Raw genomic sequence first — 15285 nt, 5'->3', positions numbered from 1 at the left:
AGCCTGCAACCCAGGCACATGTCCTTGACTGGAATCGAACCCAGGACCCTGCAGGCCACAGGCCAACGCTCTATCCACTGAGCCACACCAGCTGGGGCTCTATGACCCTTGGTCACCATGAAACACTGGCTATTTGTCCCGGTCAATCTCACCAGAAACAGCAGCCCCTGCGTGGGAACGGTCTTGAAGAGAAACCTCCCTGATTTGGAGGGAGACCGATTCATCTATGACATGATGACCGAGTTGTGTTCTGGGTACGATTGGCAAACACGCGGGTAATTCTTCTATGAGAAAAATTCATGCCATGAGAGATCAACCAAAGAATTGTGTGCATATAAGCATAACCAACGGACACAGACAGTGGGCTCTCAAGGAAGGAGGTGGGAGCTGCCAGTTTTGCCCTCAGGAGGCATCTGGCAACACCTGGAGACAGTTTGGGTTGTGATGCTGGATGGGGGCGAGGGGAGGGAGGAAGAGGTGCTACTGTGTGTAGTTTGCAAAGGCCCGGGATGCCGCTAAACCTCCCACAATGCACATGCCACCCCATCGTCACCCCCAAATGCCCCTCTGGCTGCGGCTGAGAAGCTGGACTCAGCCGTTCACACCCCTGAACCAGGGGGCCGAGGCCTGAAAGAGGCGATCGCTTAGCCCGACATGGCACCTCAGCACCGAAGTCGAGTGAGGGAGGGAGTCAGGGTTCAAAATTCGTCCCTGGACGTCGAAGCAAAGACTCACTTCATGGCATCAGACAAACGGGCAACAAACACGAGGAGATGCGGGAGGAATTCTGCCCCAAATCCCCTCCTTTGGGGCATGACCTGGGACAGGGCACTAATTATCTGCAAGTTTCACTTTTCCCGTTTGTAAAACAGATGAGTTCAGAGAGACGATTTCTCAGGTCTCTCTCTTGTTCCCTAAAATTCTATCCTTGTGTACAGCATGATGCTGCTAGGATGGTGGTCTCCTGATCTCCAGAATGCCTTTTCTACCTTTTTAAGCTGCTTCCCTAGGAATCCAAACCCAAGTCAAGACAGGAAATATTGCTGCTAATTAAAAACAACAACAGCCCATGCCTGGAGCGACACATGACTGTCGGTAAACAGTGAGGAACAGTCGAATTTGTTACCGACACATACAGGGGCCGGAGTGAAGGCATGCTCGTTGTCTAGGGTTCTATTGGGTAGACCAGTTCTCCAGCCCTTTGGTCTCCTGTGTACACATTAACCTAGGCCAGTGATGGCAAACCTTTTGAGCTCAGTGTGTCAGCATTCTGGAAAACCCTAACTTCACTCTGGCGCCGTATCACACATAGAAATTTTTTAGATATTTGCAACCATAGTAAAACAAAGACTTATATTTTTGATATTTATTTGATATATTTAAATGCCATTTAACAAAGAAAAATCAACCAAAAAAATGAGTTCACGTGTCAGAGGTGTCAGAGGTTCGCCATCACTGACCTACGCTGACTGTACACTCGCAATATAAAAGCTCTAAAAATGAAAGGAAATCGGCCGTGTGAGCAGCAAACTGTTGTCCCTGATTTGAAGAGGTCTGGCAGGTACCACCCGACGATATGCCATTTCCTGGGATAAAAGTTCCCCAAAGTATTCACGGGTCTGTAATTCATACTTAGCAAGTTCGAAAGGGTAGACGGGGCAAATTTGATCAGTGTTTGAAATTTTTCATTTTAACCCTCCTGTGTTTCGACTGAGAGAGGAACCAAAGTTGCTAGTTACGGGCTATATTTTTTAGATTGAAGAAGAGTTTAGGCCCTGGCCGGTGTGGCTCAGGGGGTAGAGCCTCAGCCTGCGGACTGAAAGGTCCAGGGTTCGATTCTGGTCAAGGGCATGTACCTCAGTTGCAGGCTCGATTCCTGGGCCCGGTGGGGGTGTGTGCAGGAGGCAACCAACAAATGTGTCTCTCACATTGATGTTTCTCTCTCGGTCTCTCCCCTTCCCTTCCACTCTCTCTAAAAATCAGTGGAAAAATATCCTCAGATGAGGATTAACAAAAAGAAAAAAAAGAGTTTATTAGACTAACTGCTACAATTATATACTAGGACAATAGACAAAAAGAGAAAATATAACTTCTACGTATAACCCTTGTGTACAAATTTGGGGGGCACCGCATAACCCGTAAGTCCTCATTTTAAATCCCCTTTCATCATAAAATAAAGGAATGAAGTTTTAAATATCGCATTACTTTATCCCACTACCTAATTTTTTTGTTTCAACCAGAAGAAATGAAGCTATCATTTTATGGATGGTTTGTGGGTTGTTGTTTGTTTTTTTTAGCCCAGAAAGAATTTTAATCTGACCCATGTGCCATCATGATTGTTAACCTGTGGACATTTTAACAACATTTCGATGGATCTTAAATCAATTAACACGATAAAGAAAACCATCTGTGGCCCTAGTCCTTCTCCGAGCGGCCCTTACGATTGGGTTTTTTGTTTTTTTTTAAAGGGGGTTTAACATGTACTTAATTAAAAAGGCCATTGAAAATTCCATAATTCATTGTGTGCGACCACGGCAGATATTAACATCGCGTCGGTTTTATTAACGAACCCGCAGCCTGTGTCTCGGCTTGAGGGGCTCATCGGGGGAGTCGGCGGAAGGAACCGTTTTCTCGCCCATCAAATCCAGATGCTCAGCCCCTAAAACAGGGGCTCCGGGCACCCCAGCTGCTACGAGGACCTGAGGCCCTGTCACCGCAGAGGAACCTCCTGGGCCGGGGAAGCCGGGGGCGGCCTGTCAGCGATGATGCTTGCCTTTCTGTCCCCCAGGGTCTCTACCAGCTATTCTCTGAATTAAACATGGGGTGGGATCATGGGTGGCTTCGGATAAAAGGCACTGGAATTTTTTTTTTCTTTGTAGAAACAGCATCGGGTAAATATTTTGATCACAACCACAAGACAAGGCTCATCCCCTGGCCCCCAAAGGGAGGAGGTTCTTTATTGATTTCAGAAAGGAGGGAGAGGGAGAGAGAGAGAGAGAGAGAAACATCAATAATGAGAGAGAATCATTGATCGGCCGCCTCCTGCACGCACCCTACTGGGGAGGGAGCCTGCAACCTGGGGATGGGCCCCCGACCGGAATAGAACCCGGGACCCTTCAGTCCGCAGGCCGACGCTCTACCCACTGAGCCACACCGGCCGGGGCAGGTTCGCCAGGCTTTTCTCTCCTGAGGACTCCCAGGCAGCTAGAAGTTTGTGCTTTGCCGTCAAGCCTGCTTCCCGGCCGGCTGACACCGAGGATGGTGCCCACAGGGTGACTGTCCCGTCTCTGGAGCTGACACAGATGTTCCTAAACTGCTCGATGTCCTTGTGAAAGTCAAGCGGGGCCGGAAGCGAAAGCAGCGGGACTTTCTCATGAGCTGAGCTTTTCTTTCTTTTGTAAAATTATATTTTTCTTGATTTCAGAGAAAAAGGGAGAGGGGGAGAGAGAGAAACATCCAGGATGAGAGAGAACCATGGATCGGCTGCCTCCTGCACGCCCCACACTGGGGATGGAGCCCGCATCCCGGGGCCTGTGCCCCGACCGGGAACCGAACCCTGATCCCCCTGGTTCCTAGGTCGCTGCTCAACCCACTGAGCCACACCAGCCCGTTGTCAAATTCACAGGGAACCGGCCGGACCTCAGACGCACCCCTTGTTCAACGTCAGCAAGACGCCATCATACAGAACCGAGTATCCGTCGTGTTGAGGTCGCTCGGTCTTTGGATGCGACCACAGCTCTGTTCTCCTCTCTTCCGCCCGGTGGCCGAGGATGGCTCAGACCTTCACTTCGTACCCCGCAGCGTCAGAAGCCAAAGGGACGAGGGGATGGGACACAGTGGAGGCGAGGGGATGCCCAGGGCGCGTGGGACAAGCTCAGCATACCCCCTCCCTCCCCCACTCTCCTCCCTCCCCAGTGTGAGCGCCTCCCATGAGAATGAGGACCATTCAACGGGCCTGTTCCCTTTGAGGGTGTGACCGGCAGGACGTCTCATGGCCAGAGCCGGGCAGCCCGGGAGCAGGTAGATTTATGGCGGCAGAGTCTGGGCTAGACTCCATAATGATTTGTAAACAAGTTAAATGAGACCACATGTCTGTCCGAGATTGAGAACAGGTGCCTGGCACATGGCAGAAGCCCTGCTTTTCTTATGAGCTGACTGTTCCTCCCCTTAACTAGCTCCCCGTTAGGCCCCACACAAGTGGCTCTACGTACACATCTCCTTTAAGAAAACCTGCCACGCAGGAAATTAAAATTTTATACACATAGGTCCGCCCCCCCCCACCCTCCGAAAAAACCTCCCCACAAATCTCTGTTTGTGTACTGGGTCATTGTCAAGGCTACTAGGTGACCTACTAGAAGCCCAAGAGATAACCAATTACTTTTCAGATTGGCTTGAGAAAGAAGAGTTTCATGTAACTCTCCACAAACCTCCCCACCTGTCCATGTATTGGCTTCCATAGAATCTTTAAATAATTTTATCAAAACAAAATATATACCACAAGGGACTCGATAGAGCATTCATGCTTGCAGACATTTTTAATTCAATTTCTAATCATTGGGCTCTCGATATAGTCCACATCACTTTTATTAAAATAATTATTGTGTTATACTGCTCCCCAACAGGGGGCACACAGGAGGCAGGCAGCCGATTGATGATGTTTCTCAGGTCTCTCTCTCTCTCTCCCTCTCCCTCTCTCCTTTTTTCTTCCTTTTTTGTTAATCCTCCTCCAAGGATATTTCTCCATTGATTTTTAGGGAGAGTGGAAGAGAGAGGGAAAGACAGAGAGAAACATCGATGAGAGAGAAACACATCAATTGGTCGCCTCCTGCACGCGCCCCAACCAGGGCCAGGGCCGGGGAGCAGCCTGCCACCAAGCCCTTGACCTGAATCGAACCCAGGACCCTTCAGTCCACAGGCCAAAGCTCTCTCCACTGAGCCACACCAGCCAGGGCCCCTTTCTCTTTTTAACAGCTAAGCCAGCGATACCTGTGATATTGAATGTTTGCGATATCAATATTGAAAGTTTGATTTCTGTATGGATTCCCCAGGTTCCCATCCTTGGCTGGCAAGTGTGCTGAGCAGCTCAAGGCCACCCGATCCCTCGTTCTGCATCTGGAGCAAACACTTTTCTCCTCTTCCTCCCCGGCTCTCCCCTCTTTCTCCTCCTCCCTTCTCCTCCTGACCCCTCCACACATGACGTGGGCCCGGGCTCAGCGCGAGCCCCTCGTACGTGTCCGTCCAGACGTGCTCCTACCCCATCACGCTCGGTCCCTTGTTGAGGTGCCCCTGCACACAGTGGCCTGCAGACCTAGGGTTCGGGTGACGTCTGGGCCTCCCTAGTTGGGTGTCTAAGGGGGATTCCAGCATCAAAGTGGACAAGGCACTGCCCCGAGGGCCTGGCCCTGATTGGGGGGTTTCCCATCCCCGCTGCTCACTGGAAAACAGGGAGTCGTTCTATCGTCCTACTTCCTGTCCACACAGCAAGGTCTGCTCCTGTGTCACCAGGTGCTCTCCCTCCCACCCACCCAGCTGCCTCCCAGCTGCCCGCCCGGCCCTGGACTCATTTCCAACGTAGCCGCCTCCTCCCAGCAGCCCGGGGAGTCTCATCTCCTGTCCTGGCAACTGCTGTGATGCCCATTGTACAGATGAGGAAACTGAGGGTCTGAGAGGGCGATCCCTCGTGTTTGTTGTTATTTTATTCAAGATGGAAATAAAACCAGGTCGTTGTCTACCTAACACGTCCCCACCGTCTCTTCCCAGTCCACCCTGGGCGGAATGCAAACTCTACCATTTCCATCAAGGCCTGTGGGGGGCCTGTCCCCCTGCCCCCCACTCTCCCCCACCCCCCGCTCATCTCTCCAGCATCCCCACCCACGCAAGACTCAGCCTCGACCAGCGGCCTACAGGCACCTGCCTCCGTGCCGGGCCAGGAGCCCGCCAATTTTTTTTGCTTTTTTTTCTGAGGGGCCTTTGCACCTGCCACTTCCTGTTCACACAAATCTTTACATTTCATCAGCTTCGGGGTAGCTTAACGACACCCCTCCCAAGAGGGCTTCCTGGTCACTCTGTTTAAAGGGCCATTCACCCTCCACACCCCCAAATCTGGCCTGTCCCAACCCCAACCCCAACCCCTCACACCGTTTCGTTGCACAGCATTTCTGGGATCTGAACACTTCTTGCTTATTTATTCGTGGTGGGGTTTTTTTTTGTTTGTTGGTTGGTTGGTTTGTTATCTCGCTGGCTAAGCGGTGGGCTCTGTAAAAGTTGGGGCCTCTTCTGTTCTATTCACCAGGCGTCTGCGCTTCGAATGGTTCCGGGCACACAGTCGTGTGTTGAATCAACAGCAGTTGAATCAAGAAGTCAGATCCTCTCCTGCCCTTGCTACTGGTGCTATGCCCATTGTACAGAGAGGGAAACTGAGGCTCTGAAAGGTAAATCCCTCGTGTCTCAGGATGGGAACGCCCAGAAGGGAGTCCGGGGAAGATGTCCATGTGGACTCTGAAGGACCTTAAACTCAGAGCTTGTCTGCAGCCGACATTTCGAGACTCATCTCTTCAAATTACTTTCCTTAGTTCCCTGGCCCGTTTCATGTGCTCACCTACTTCCCTCCCATCACTTCCTCTCACAGCCAACACTCGAAACCGAGACGTATGCTCTGGGCCTTTTTTTTTTTAATTTCCTGAGCCATTATGTGCCTCCATCATCCCTACCCTGTCAATAGGCAACCTCAGAAAACAAAAACGTGGTCACTGAAAAGTGGGGGCGACGTGGAGGGCTTATGAGAAACAAGTCCACCTCTTCATGTAGAAAAACAAGAGAGGATTTGGAGACCCAAGTCTTAGAAGTGAAAGTAGAAGACGGGGCCCTCACGTATCTGCTTGGCGACCCACATTTATCATAGCAACCAGACAACCAGCACGTGTTCTCTCTAGTTCCCCTCGAGGGGCAGCGGGCGCGTCCTGGCGTGGAAATCCGCGAGACAGCTCCCACCCCACTCCTGGCCTGAGCCTCGTGGGTGACTGCGCAGAGGTGACCCGGTGGCGGGACTTTCTGGAATAAGGTGAGAACCTCGTGTGTTTTCCACCATCAAAGTGTCCTGCAAATGTCAGATGACTTTCCTGGGACTTCAAAAGGCAGCCAGGCACCTGGGCGCACGGCTCTCGCTTTAGGTGACATCAAAGGCCAGGGGTCGGGGGAAACCCGTGCTTCCCATCGGGGAATTCAGCTCGATGCGGACCCAGCCCTGGGCCACGTCCACGCCTCTTCGAGATGATGGCAGCGGCCACCTTTGCGGACAAGCGTGGCATCGGCGTTCACGGTCCAGCCACGTGGATCGAGGATGTCTCCTCGCTTTTCACGAGGGGCACGGCAGTCTTGCTACGGCCACGGAAGAGGCCTATTGCACCCTGGTCCACCCATGTAGCTACTCCGGGGGGATGGGGCTCACATACATGTTGCACACCGATGGCCTTGGAGTAGGGACTCTCCACCCTTCATTCTTGGTGTTGTTTACCCACCATCATGGGGTCCTGGACGCAGTCCCCTGGCTAGTGAGGCCCACGAAGAATGCTGAGCAACCCAGTGGGAGCAGAACAGACCCGGGGTGAACCTCAGCCGCCATCCCCCCATCTCTCACTCCTTATCGGCTGGGGGGCTTGAAACATTTCCGTGAAAGATCACCCCAAAAAGGGAGGGATGTATCTGTGTGGGGCGGATGTGTGGACGGTTTGACATTTGTGTCCAAGGAAATCTGTTTTCTTTTCCATTGAAATCACAAAACCAACCCAAACGAGGTGGGGCTATTGGCTGGCAACTCCTCCTCCCGTCGACCGCCTTTATTTATGAAATATCTAATAAATATTTATGAAATATCGAATAATTACCAGGGATGGGAAGTCTGCACAGTGGATGTGGGAGCAGAACAGACCCGGGGTGAACCTCAGCTGCCATCCCCCCACCTCTCACTCCTTATTGGCTGGTGGGCTTCAAACATTTCCGTGAAAGATCACCCCAAAGAGGGAGGGATGGATCTGTGCTCTGGTGGGGACAGAGGCCTTGGTGTAGTATGGCCAGAGACAGTGTTCGCGTAAATCGTGTGTTGTGTGCAGATTGAAAGATAAGAACTTTTCTGTGTAATTTCTAAAGATTGAGCACATTCATGCTAATCTGTTGGCAAAAATATGACTAGGTTGAGGAGACAGCTTTCAGGGAATTTGAAAGATTTAGAATCTCATCTCTAAGCAGCCCCTACCGCGGGAGATTGGAAACTTGGCCGTGATGAGCGTGGGATGTGGTATTCACAGCTCACAGGACACGGAAAACACTGGTAAAATATTTGTTCACAAAATGAATCAATGAGCAAACCGGGAGGTGTAGCTAACCTGGCGACGTGAAACAGAGAGTCGTTCAGTGGTGGGTCTTGGGAATCTGTGAACTTCCCATATGTCTCAAAAAACAATCCTGGTTTACTTAAAGAAAGAAAAAACTGGAAATAGTCAATGTCACACCCAGCATGTGACTGCAAGAGCGAGGGGAAGAGAGAAAGAAAAACAAAATGTTAGCAGGGATCTTTTTCCTTCTAGTTCCTTAAGTTTTCTACCCTGTAGAAATGTTACCACAACTAATTCCATTAAGTAACAACAAAGGAGCAGAATTAAAATTGGTTTTAGGAGCCTTGGGTGAAGTACTTGCTACACCCATGGTTGGGTTATACTGTCAGGCCATCCATCCGTTCATTCAACTAACAAGTTCAAGAGGCTCATGGGTAAAGAGACCGATGACCCCCCCCCCTCTGTGAGCTCCCCAGACGACCACCACACACAGGGACGCGCCACACGATGGAATACTATGCAGCCGTGAAAAAGGAAGCGCTCTTACCATTTCCAACAACAGCATGGAAGGACCTGGAGAGCATTACGGTAAGCGAAATAAGCCAGTCGGAGAAAGACAAGCAGCACGTGACCTCCACTCAGATGTGGAATCTAATGAACAACATACACTGATCAATAAAAATAGATCCGGAGACAGAGAAGCATCGAACAGATTGTCAAACCTCAGAGGGAAGGCGGGGGTCGGTGGGCGGGTGGGTAGAGATCCACCAATGAACTTGTAGGCAGAGATGCACAACCCATGGACACAGACAATAGGGTGGTGAAGGCCTGAAGTGGGGGTGGAGGCGGGCTGGGAGAGGTCAATGGGGAAAGAGGGGGACCTATGGAATACTTTCAACAGTAAAGATTTTTTTTATAAGCGAAATAAGCCAGTCGGAGAAAGACAAGCAGCACGTGACCTCCACTCAGATGTGGAATCTAATGAACAACATACACTGATCAATAAAAATAGATCCGGAGACAGAGAAGCATCGAACAGATTGTCAAACCTCAGAGGGAAGGCGGGGGTCGGTGGGCGGGTGGGTAGAGATCCACCAATGAACTTGTAGGCAGAGATGCACAACCCATGGACACAGACAATAGGATGGTGAAGGCCTGAAGTGGGGGTGGGGGCAGGCTGGGAGAGGTCAATGGGGAAAGAGGGAGACCTATGGAATACTTTCAACAATAAAGATTTTTTTTTTAAGGGACCTGCAACGGTATCGTTCACAGATCATCACGGCGGACGCTCCATCCGAGGGTAATTATCATCATCCCCATGAAAAACAAAGACATGGCGGCAAGAGCCATCCGCACACCCAACTGTTTGGAGACAGAAATCTCTCATAGTCTCAGGAAAAGGCAAGTTAACGACAGGAGACACAGCATCCGGGTCACGGCGAGGTGGCAGACGGAGCTGGGGGGCGGGGAGGGGCCGGCTTAGAAGGCGTGTGTCAGCCCCATAACTGCTTGTATTTGTTCAAAATGCAGAGCCCGACTCCCGCCCACCACGGCACATGGAGGACATTGTGAACTCATTGTGTTGGTTCTTCTCCTTATATTTTGCCCCAAATTTTGGTAGGAAATTGGCACGGAAATGAATAAGAAGTAAAATCTAACAATTCCAGGAGGCAGCCGATCCATGATGCTCTCTCATCATGGATGTTTCTGTTCTCTCCCCCTCTCCCTTCCTCTCTGAAATCAATAAGCTTTTTTTTTTTTAATCTAACACTTCTAGACTTTTAAGGCAGTCCTCTATGTTTTCCTAAAGTGTCCATGGGCTGAGAGATAACCAGAACTCTCAAATCTCAACATGAATCTTGCTCATCGCTTTGAATTGCAAAATGAATGTTACTGATACCAGTGTCAACCCATAAATCAGAGACTGGGTCATACTGCCAGGGCTAACGTTGGACAAAAGTAAAAAAAATTTACATAAATTCCTTTTTTTGTAACATTAAAATGCAAAAATAAAAGAAAGAAAGAAATTAGCAATGGCAAAAACAAAAAATGCATACAAGACACGTTGTTTCTGACTACATAGGAGAATTAAAACCCTTTTGGAAAATTAAGATCTGTGTCCTTTGCCAACTAGAATTACACGTGTGCCAGTCATAGCCATAAAGGAAAATTCCCAGAGGCATATGCCATAATCAGTCAAACGATGTGGATAAAAATTCATTCATAAACTTAACAGTCATTATAAACATTCAATGAAAATCGATTTTGTCGAGCCTTCGTTCGGGAAAATAAAAATAAAAATAAAAATGGAAAAAACTGGTCATGGTCTAATCAGGCTCCGTATTAAAAAAAAAATTAAAAAAAGAAATACCCGGGAATTAAATGGGCTGCGTAGAATTGTTTTTCTATGGAACTTGTCCTCGAGGAAAACTCATAAATGTTGGAATAGTCTCATTAAATGTTTATTTTCATAAAAATCTGAGTCAAAAAATTGGAATGAAAATTATGGGATGCAGGTAGGCTCCCGCCCACAGGAAGCCATGGACGGAGGCAGGTGCAAAGGGGGTGGGTATGGCACAGTCGGGGTGGGAGAAAGGCCAGATTTCAGGCTATTGGTTCAATCAGAACCGGTAAGAGTTGTGAAAGGGGATGAATTTGCAAACTATTTAAGTGATAGAATCCCAGACTCTCCTGAAAAAACCCTAAAACGGGAGGAATCCAAGTTAAAGAATCCAAAGACCTTGAAGGGAGCTTCCCTCGACCACAGAGCTGCCACTACTTCCTTGGAGCAACGGTTCTCAACCTTCCTCACGCCGCGACCCTTTCATACAGTTCCTCGTGTTGTGGGGACCCCCAACCATACCATTATTTTCGTGGCTACTTCATCACTGTCATGTTGCTACTGTTATGAATCGTCATGTAAATATCTGATCTGCAGGATGTATTTTCATTGTTATACATTGAACATAATTAAAGCATAGTGATGAATCCCCAAAACAATATGTAATTATATATGTATTTTCCGATGGTCTTAGGCGCCCCCTGTGAAAGGGTCGTTCGACCCCCAAAGGGGTCGCGACCCACAGGTTGAGAACTCGTGCCCTGGGCTGGTTTGGCTCAGTGGATAGAGCGTCGGCCTGCAGACTGAAGGGTCCCAGGTTCGATTCTGGCTTGTAGGCTCTGGATAGACTGAAATGGAAGTAGCCCACTGACATGTAAGGAAAAGAATGCATGGTGAAGATTTTAGGCCATCTTCAGGTATTTTCTCATGTAAATATCGGTGAGGGCCTGGTAGACGGAAATTGAATCGTTACCATAATTTTTATTCCTGTATATTTCGGGATCATGAAGAAATAGACCTCAACCACGTCATATGCTAGGTGAACAGCCTGCCATATTTCATTTTTCCCCCTTTGTCCTTCCCTAAAGAACCCTATCGCTACGAAAGCAAAAGTCATGGCGTTAATAATCCTTCGGGGACCGGCAATGAGGATGGGTGTCTACTACTGACGAAGCTGTGTAGCTGGAAATTGCGTTGAAGCTGGGATTCGGTTACGTTTCCCTTCCGGTTGTCTCCAGTGTGAATATTCCCAGGGACGCATGACTGCAAAGAGCAGCGGGACCTCTTTCTCGGACCCGGTGCCTCCCCTCCACGTGGTCGGCACTGGGACCTCGCCTGCACCAACTCTGTGCTCCTGCCCCAGCGGGACCCATCAGCCTGAGGACAGTCTCTGCTCCAGACCAACTCGGACCGGCCTCCCTGGTCATGTCATCTCGGAAGAGATGATGCCCAGACTCTCCGCGCACGTCCTTGTGCGCACGAGGCAACGTGTAGGTGCGACCTCTCCCATCTGTCCTGGGAATGGCCCTCGCCAGTGCCCGGGGACTCCACTCTCTTGTCCTCCTCCTCCTCCTCCTCCTCCTCTTCCCCCTCCTTCTCTCTTCCTCCTCCTCCTCCCCCACTCCTTCTCTTCCCCAAACACCTGTTCTCTCCGGCTACAGACCCTCAAGCCTTCTCCAGGGCCCTCGGCTCTTCGGCTCTTCCTCTCCTATCTCCTTCCTCCTCCTCCTGTTCCTCCTCCTCCTCCCCCTCCTCCTCCTCCTCCTGTTTCCTTAGAATCTGCAGTTCTGCCCAAAGACACCCATTCCTTTTTCCAGCGCCTGCTGAGGAAGGCGGGTCCAGGTGACACAAAAGAAGGCATAAGCCGATGTTTCTACTTCCAGGGCGGGTCCCCTGGCCCCCAAAGCCCTGAGTGTAGGTAACAATAGTAACCATACCACCAGCAGCTTGAAAGAGCGTGTGAAACAAGCCAGGGAAAGGGGCAACCGGGCAGCATTGCACGGGCGATGCCGGTGGCGGGAGTGGCCGAGGAGAAGGCGAGGGAGAACATGGGACCTAGAGCCTCCGGGCCCTGAGGAAAGGAGTGGACAGGACCCGGTGGGGGACAGCCTGAGGCTCGGGCTGAGTTCATCGGCCAGAAAAGAGAAAGCACAGAGGTCCCCGCCCGGCCCGGGCCCAGCTCCTCGCTCCTCCACGGGCCCAGCTGCTCGGCCAGGAGTGTGGAGTGGACGCCATTCAGAGATTATTAAAAACTAAAACCAGCCCTGGCTGGTGTGGCTCAGTGGATAGAGCTTCGGCCTGCGGACTCAAGGGTCCCGGGTTTGATTCCAGTCAAGGGCACATACCTCAGTTGCAAGCTCCTCGGGCCCTGGTCGGGGCTCGTGCAGGAGGCAACCCATCGATGTATTTCCCTCACATCGATGTTTCTCTCTCTGTCTCTCCCTCTCTCTTCCCCTCTCCCTAAAAATCAATGAAAAAATATCCTCGGGCGAGGATTAAAAAACAAAACAAAAAACCCACAATTCCAACGTAGCAAAATAATTAAAAAAAAAACACAAAACTAAAATCACAAAACTTAGGAGCAAATGCAACAAACTCAGGAGGTAGCTACTGCCCTGCCTTTCAGAGGGAAGGAGAGGGGTGGGAAGACAGACTGCATTATGAGGATCTATTCTTTTTTTCCCAAACACAAAACAAGATTAAATTTAGAAGAGCAGGCAGGTTCCTCCGCTCAGAGTCGAGTCTGGAAATAGCGAATGGGGATCACGAATGAGTACGAGGTGGTGACAAGGAGCTCTGAGCGCAGACGATACCAAGAGAAACGGCCAAGAATCGAAGCCCCCGGGACCCCAATTTTTAAAACTAGACAGATCACTAGATCAATGGTAGACTGATCTATAACACATATAAAACTCCAGATAAACATATATTCATCATACAGAACCAGTACCCGTCACTCACACATACAACCCAGCTCAAGTCGCCACCCTGGCCCTGTGCTAAAGTAGAACAAGAGATAAAAATGGGGAAAGGCCCCTAACCCCACCTGACCCTTCCTCTAACAAAATGCACTTTCAATGCTAGCCATGCTAAGGGTCCCCCCCCCCCCCCCCGGGCAGGTTTTGATTACAAAAATATTTTTTTTAATTGATGAATACCCATGCACCCCACATCGCTAAATTGCAGAGTATTTAGAACTTCATGGGGCTGCTTAGCAGATGCGGTGGGTAAGGTGCACCCAGTGCCTGCAATGTGCAAGGCCAAGTACGTGGGTGCAACGTGAGCTACTTCCTTTCGACGGCGATGGATGGAAAAATGAAGAACTGGTCCCAGGAAATGAGTGCTCGCTGCTCTGACTCAGAGCTGGCTCGCTCGTCCCCGCACCCGTACCCCCACCCTGGGCCCCACCGTTAACTTAGACATTTTCAGCCCAAACCAAGAGTTTGGACTTTCAGTTTTCACGGCAAAGGCACCCACGGGGGAGATGCCACACTTCTGTGCAGGACGCAAGCCCGCGTGCTGCTGCCCTGACACAGTTACGTGTTGATGTATTTTAGGGGTGAAATAGCATCGGAATTGTGCCCGTGGATGTCTCTGGATTTTTGGTCCTGTTTCGTTAGGCCTTCGGGGTACACAACGTACACGTGCTACCCGGGAGCCTAACGCCCTACAAACACTGAACGCAGATTTCACGCAGTTAGATAAGACATAGCACCTTTGTTGCTGATAAAGAAACATACTCAACTCAAAGCATCAATAACTTCCCAGATGAGACCCTCACTCACCAAATGCCTTTCAGAACTCAAAAACACGATCAACAAGATTTGCAGACACAGATGATTAGACCTATATTCCCCGCCCCCCCCAAAAAAAACTAAGTATATATATTTCAGGAAGACTATCAACACCTTTTAGAAAAATGTCTGCTCTCCAGATGTATGTGAGCAACGGATGTTCAACTTGAACTTCCAAAACAAATCTATGCATATCGATCTACTTGTGTCTAGTATGAGGGTTGAGAGGTTTTTAGATCATTTTTAGCCTCTGATTTTGATTGCAAACTCAAAGATGTTTCTTAACGTGAAAGTCCTTCACAAACTGGGTTGGGTTGGAATTTCTCGGGGGGCTGGCCCTGCGGCCAGCCGAATATTTCTGAACCCCTTTCAGGAAGCCATTCTCGAGTGGGACTTGTTCATGGGAAGGGACTCTGGCGTATGAGAATACACACGTGGTCGCCCTATTAAAGCTCTTCTTCTCTATCACTCGTTTTTGATGAAATGAAGCGACTTGAGAAGGACGGTAGCTAGCAAACGTTGTCTGTACTAAGACAAAACGCCGTCCCCGTGTAAAAATCACTCCAGTCCATCATTTAAAATCCACAACTGCTACTGGGTTCTGAGCAAGTGGCACTGGGCCGTGGACCAACTCAGAGGTCGATTGGGCCTTCTTCCAGAGGACAGGGATTCAGGCTGAGGATTCAGCCGAATATTTCTGAACCCCTTTCAGAAAGCCATTCTCGAGTGGGACTTGTTCATGGGAAGGGACTCTGGCGTATGAGAATACACACGTGATCGCCCTACTAAAGCTCTTCTTTATCACTCGTTTTTGATGAAT

The 15285-nt window shown here is 49.8% G+C and overlaps 1 long non-coding RNA gene across 1 annotated transcript in view; it reads right to left on the bottom strand.

Annotated features, from left to right (window-relative positions):
- The window catches only part of LOC102755208, a 46765-nt gene that overhangs the window by 29569 nt on the left and 1911 nt on the right, over positions 1-15285 (bottom strand). The window lies entirely within an intron of this gene.

The sequence above is a fragment of the Myotis davidii genome, unplaced genomic scaffold (assembly GCF_000327345.1).
Source record: "Myotis davidii unplaced genomic scaffold, ASM32734v1 scaffold685, whole genome shotgun sequence".
NCBI classification, from domain to species: Eukaryota; Metazoa; Chordata; class Mammalia; order Chiroptera; family Vespertilionidae; genus Myotis; species Myotis davidii.
This window is presented reverse-complemented; position numbering and strand designations above follow the sequence as displayed.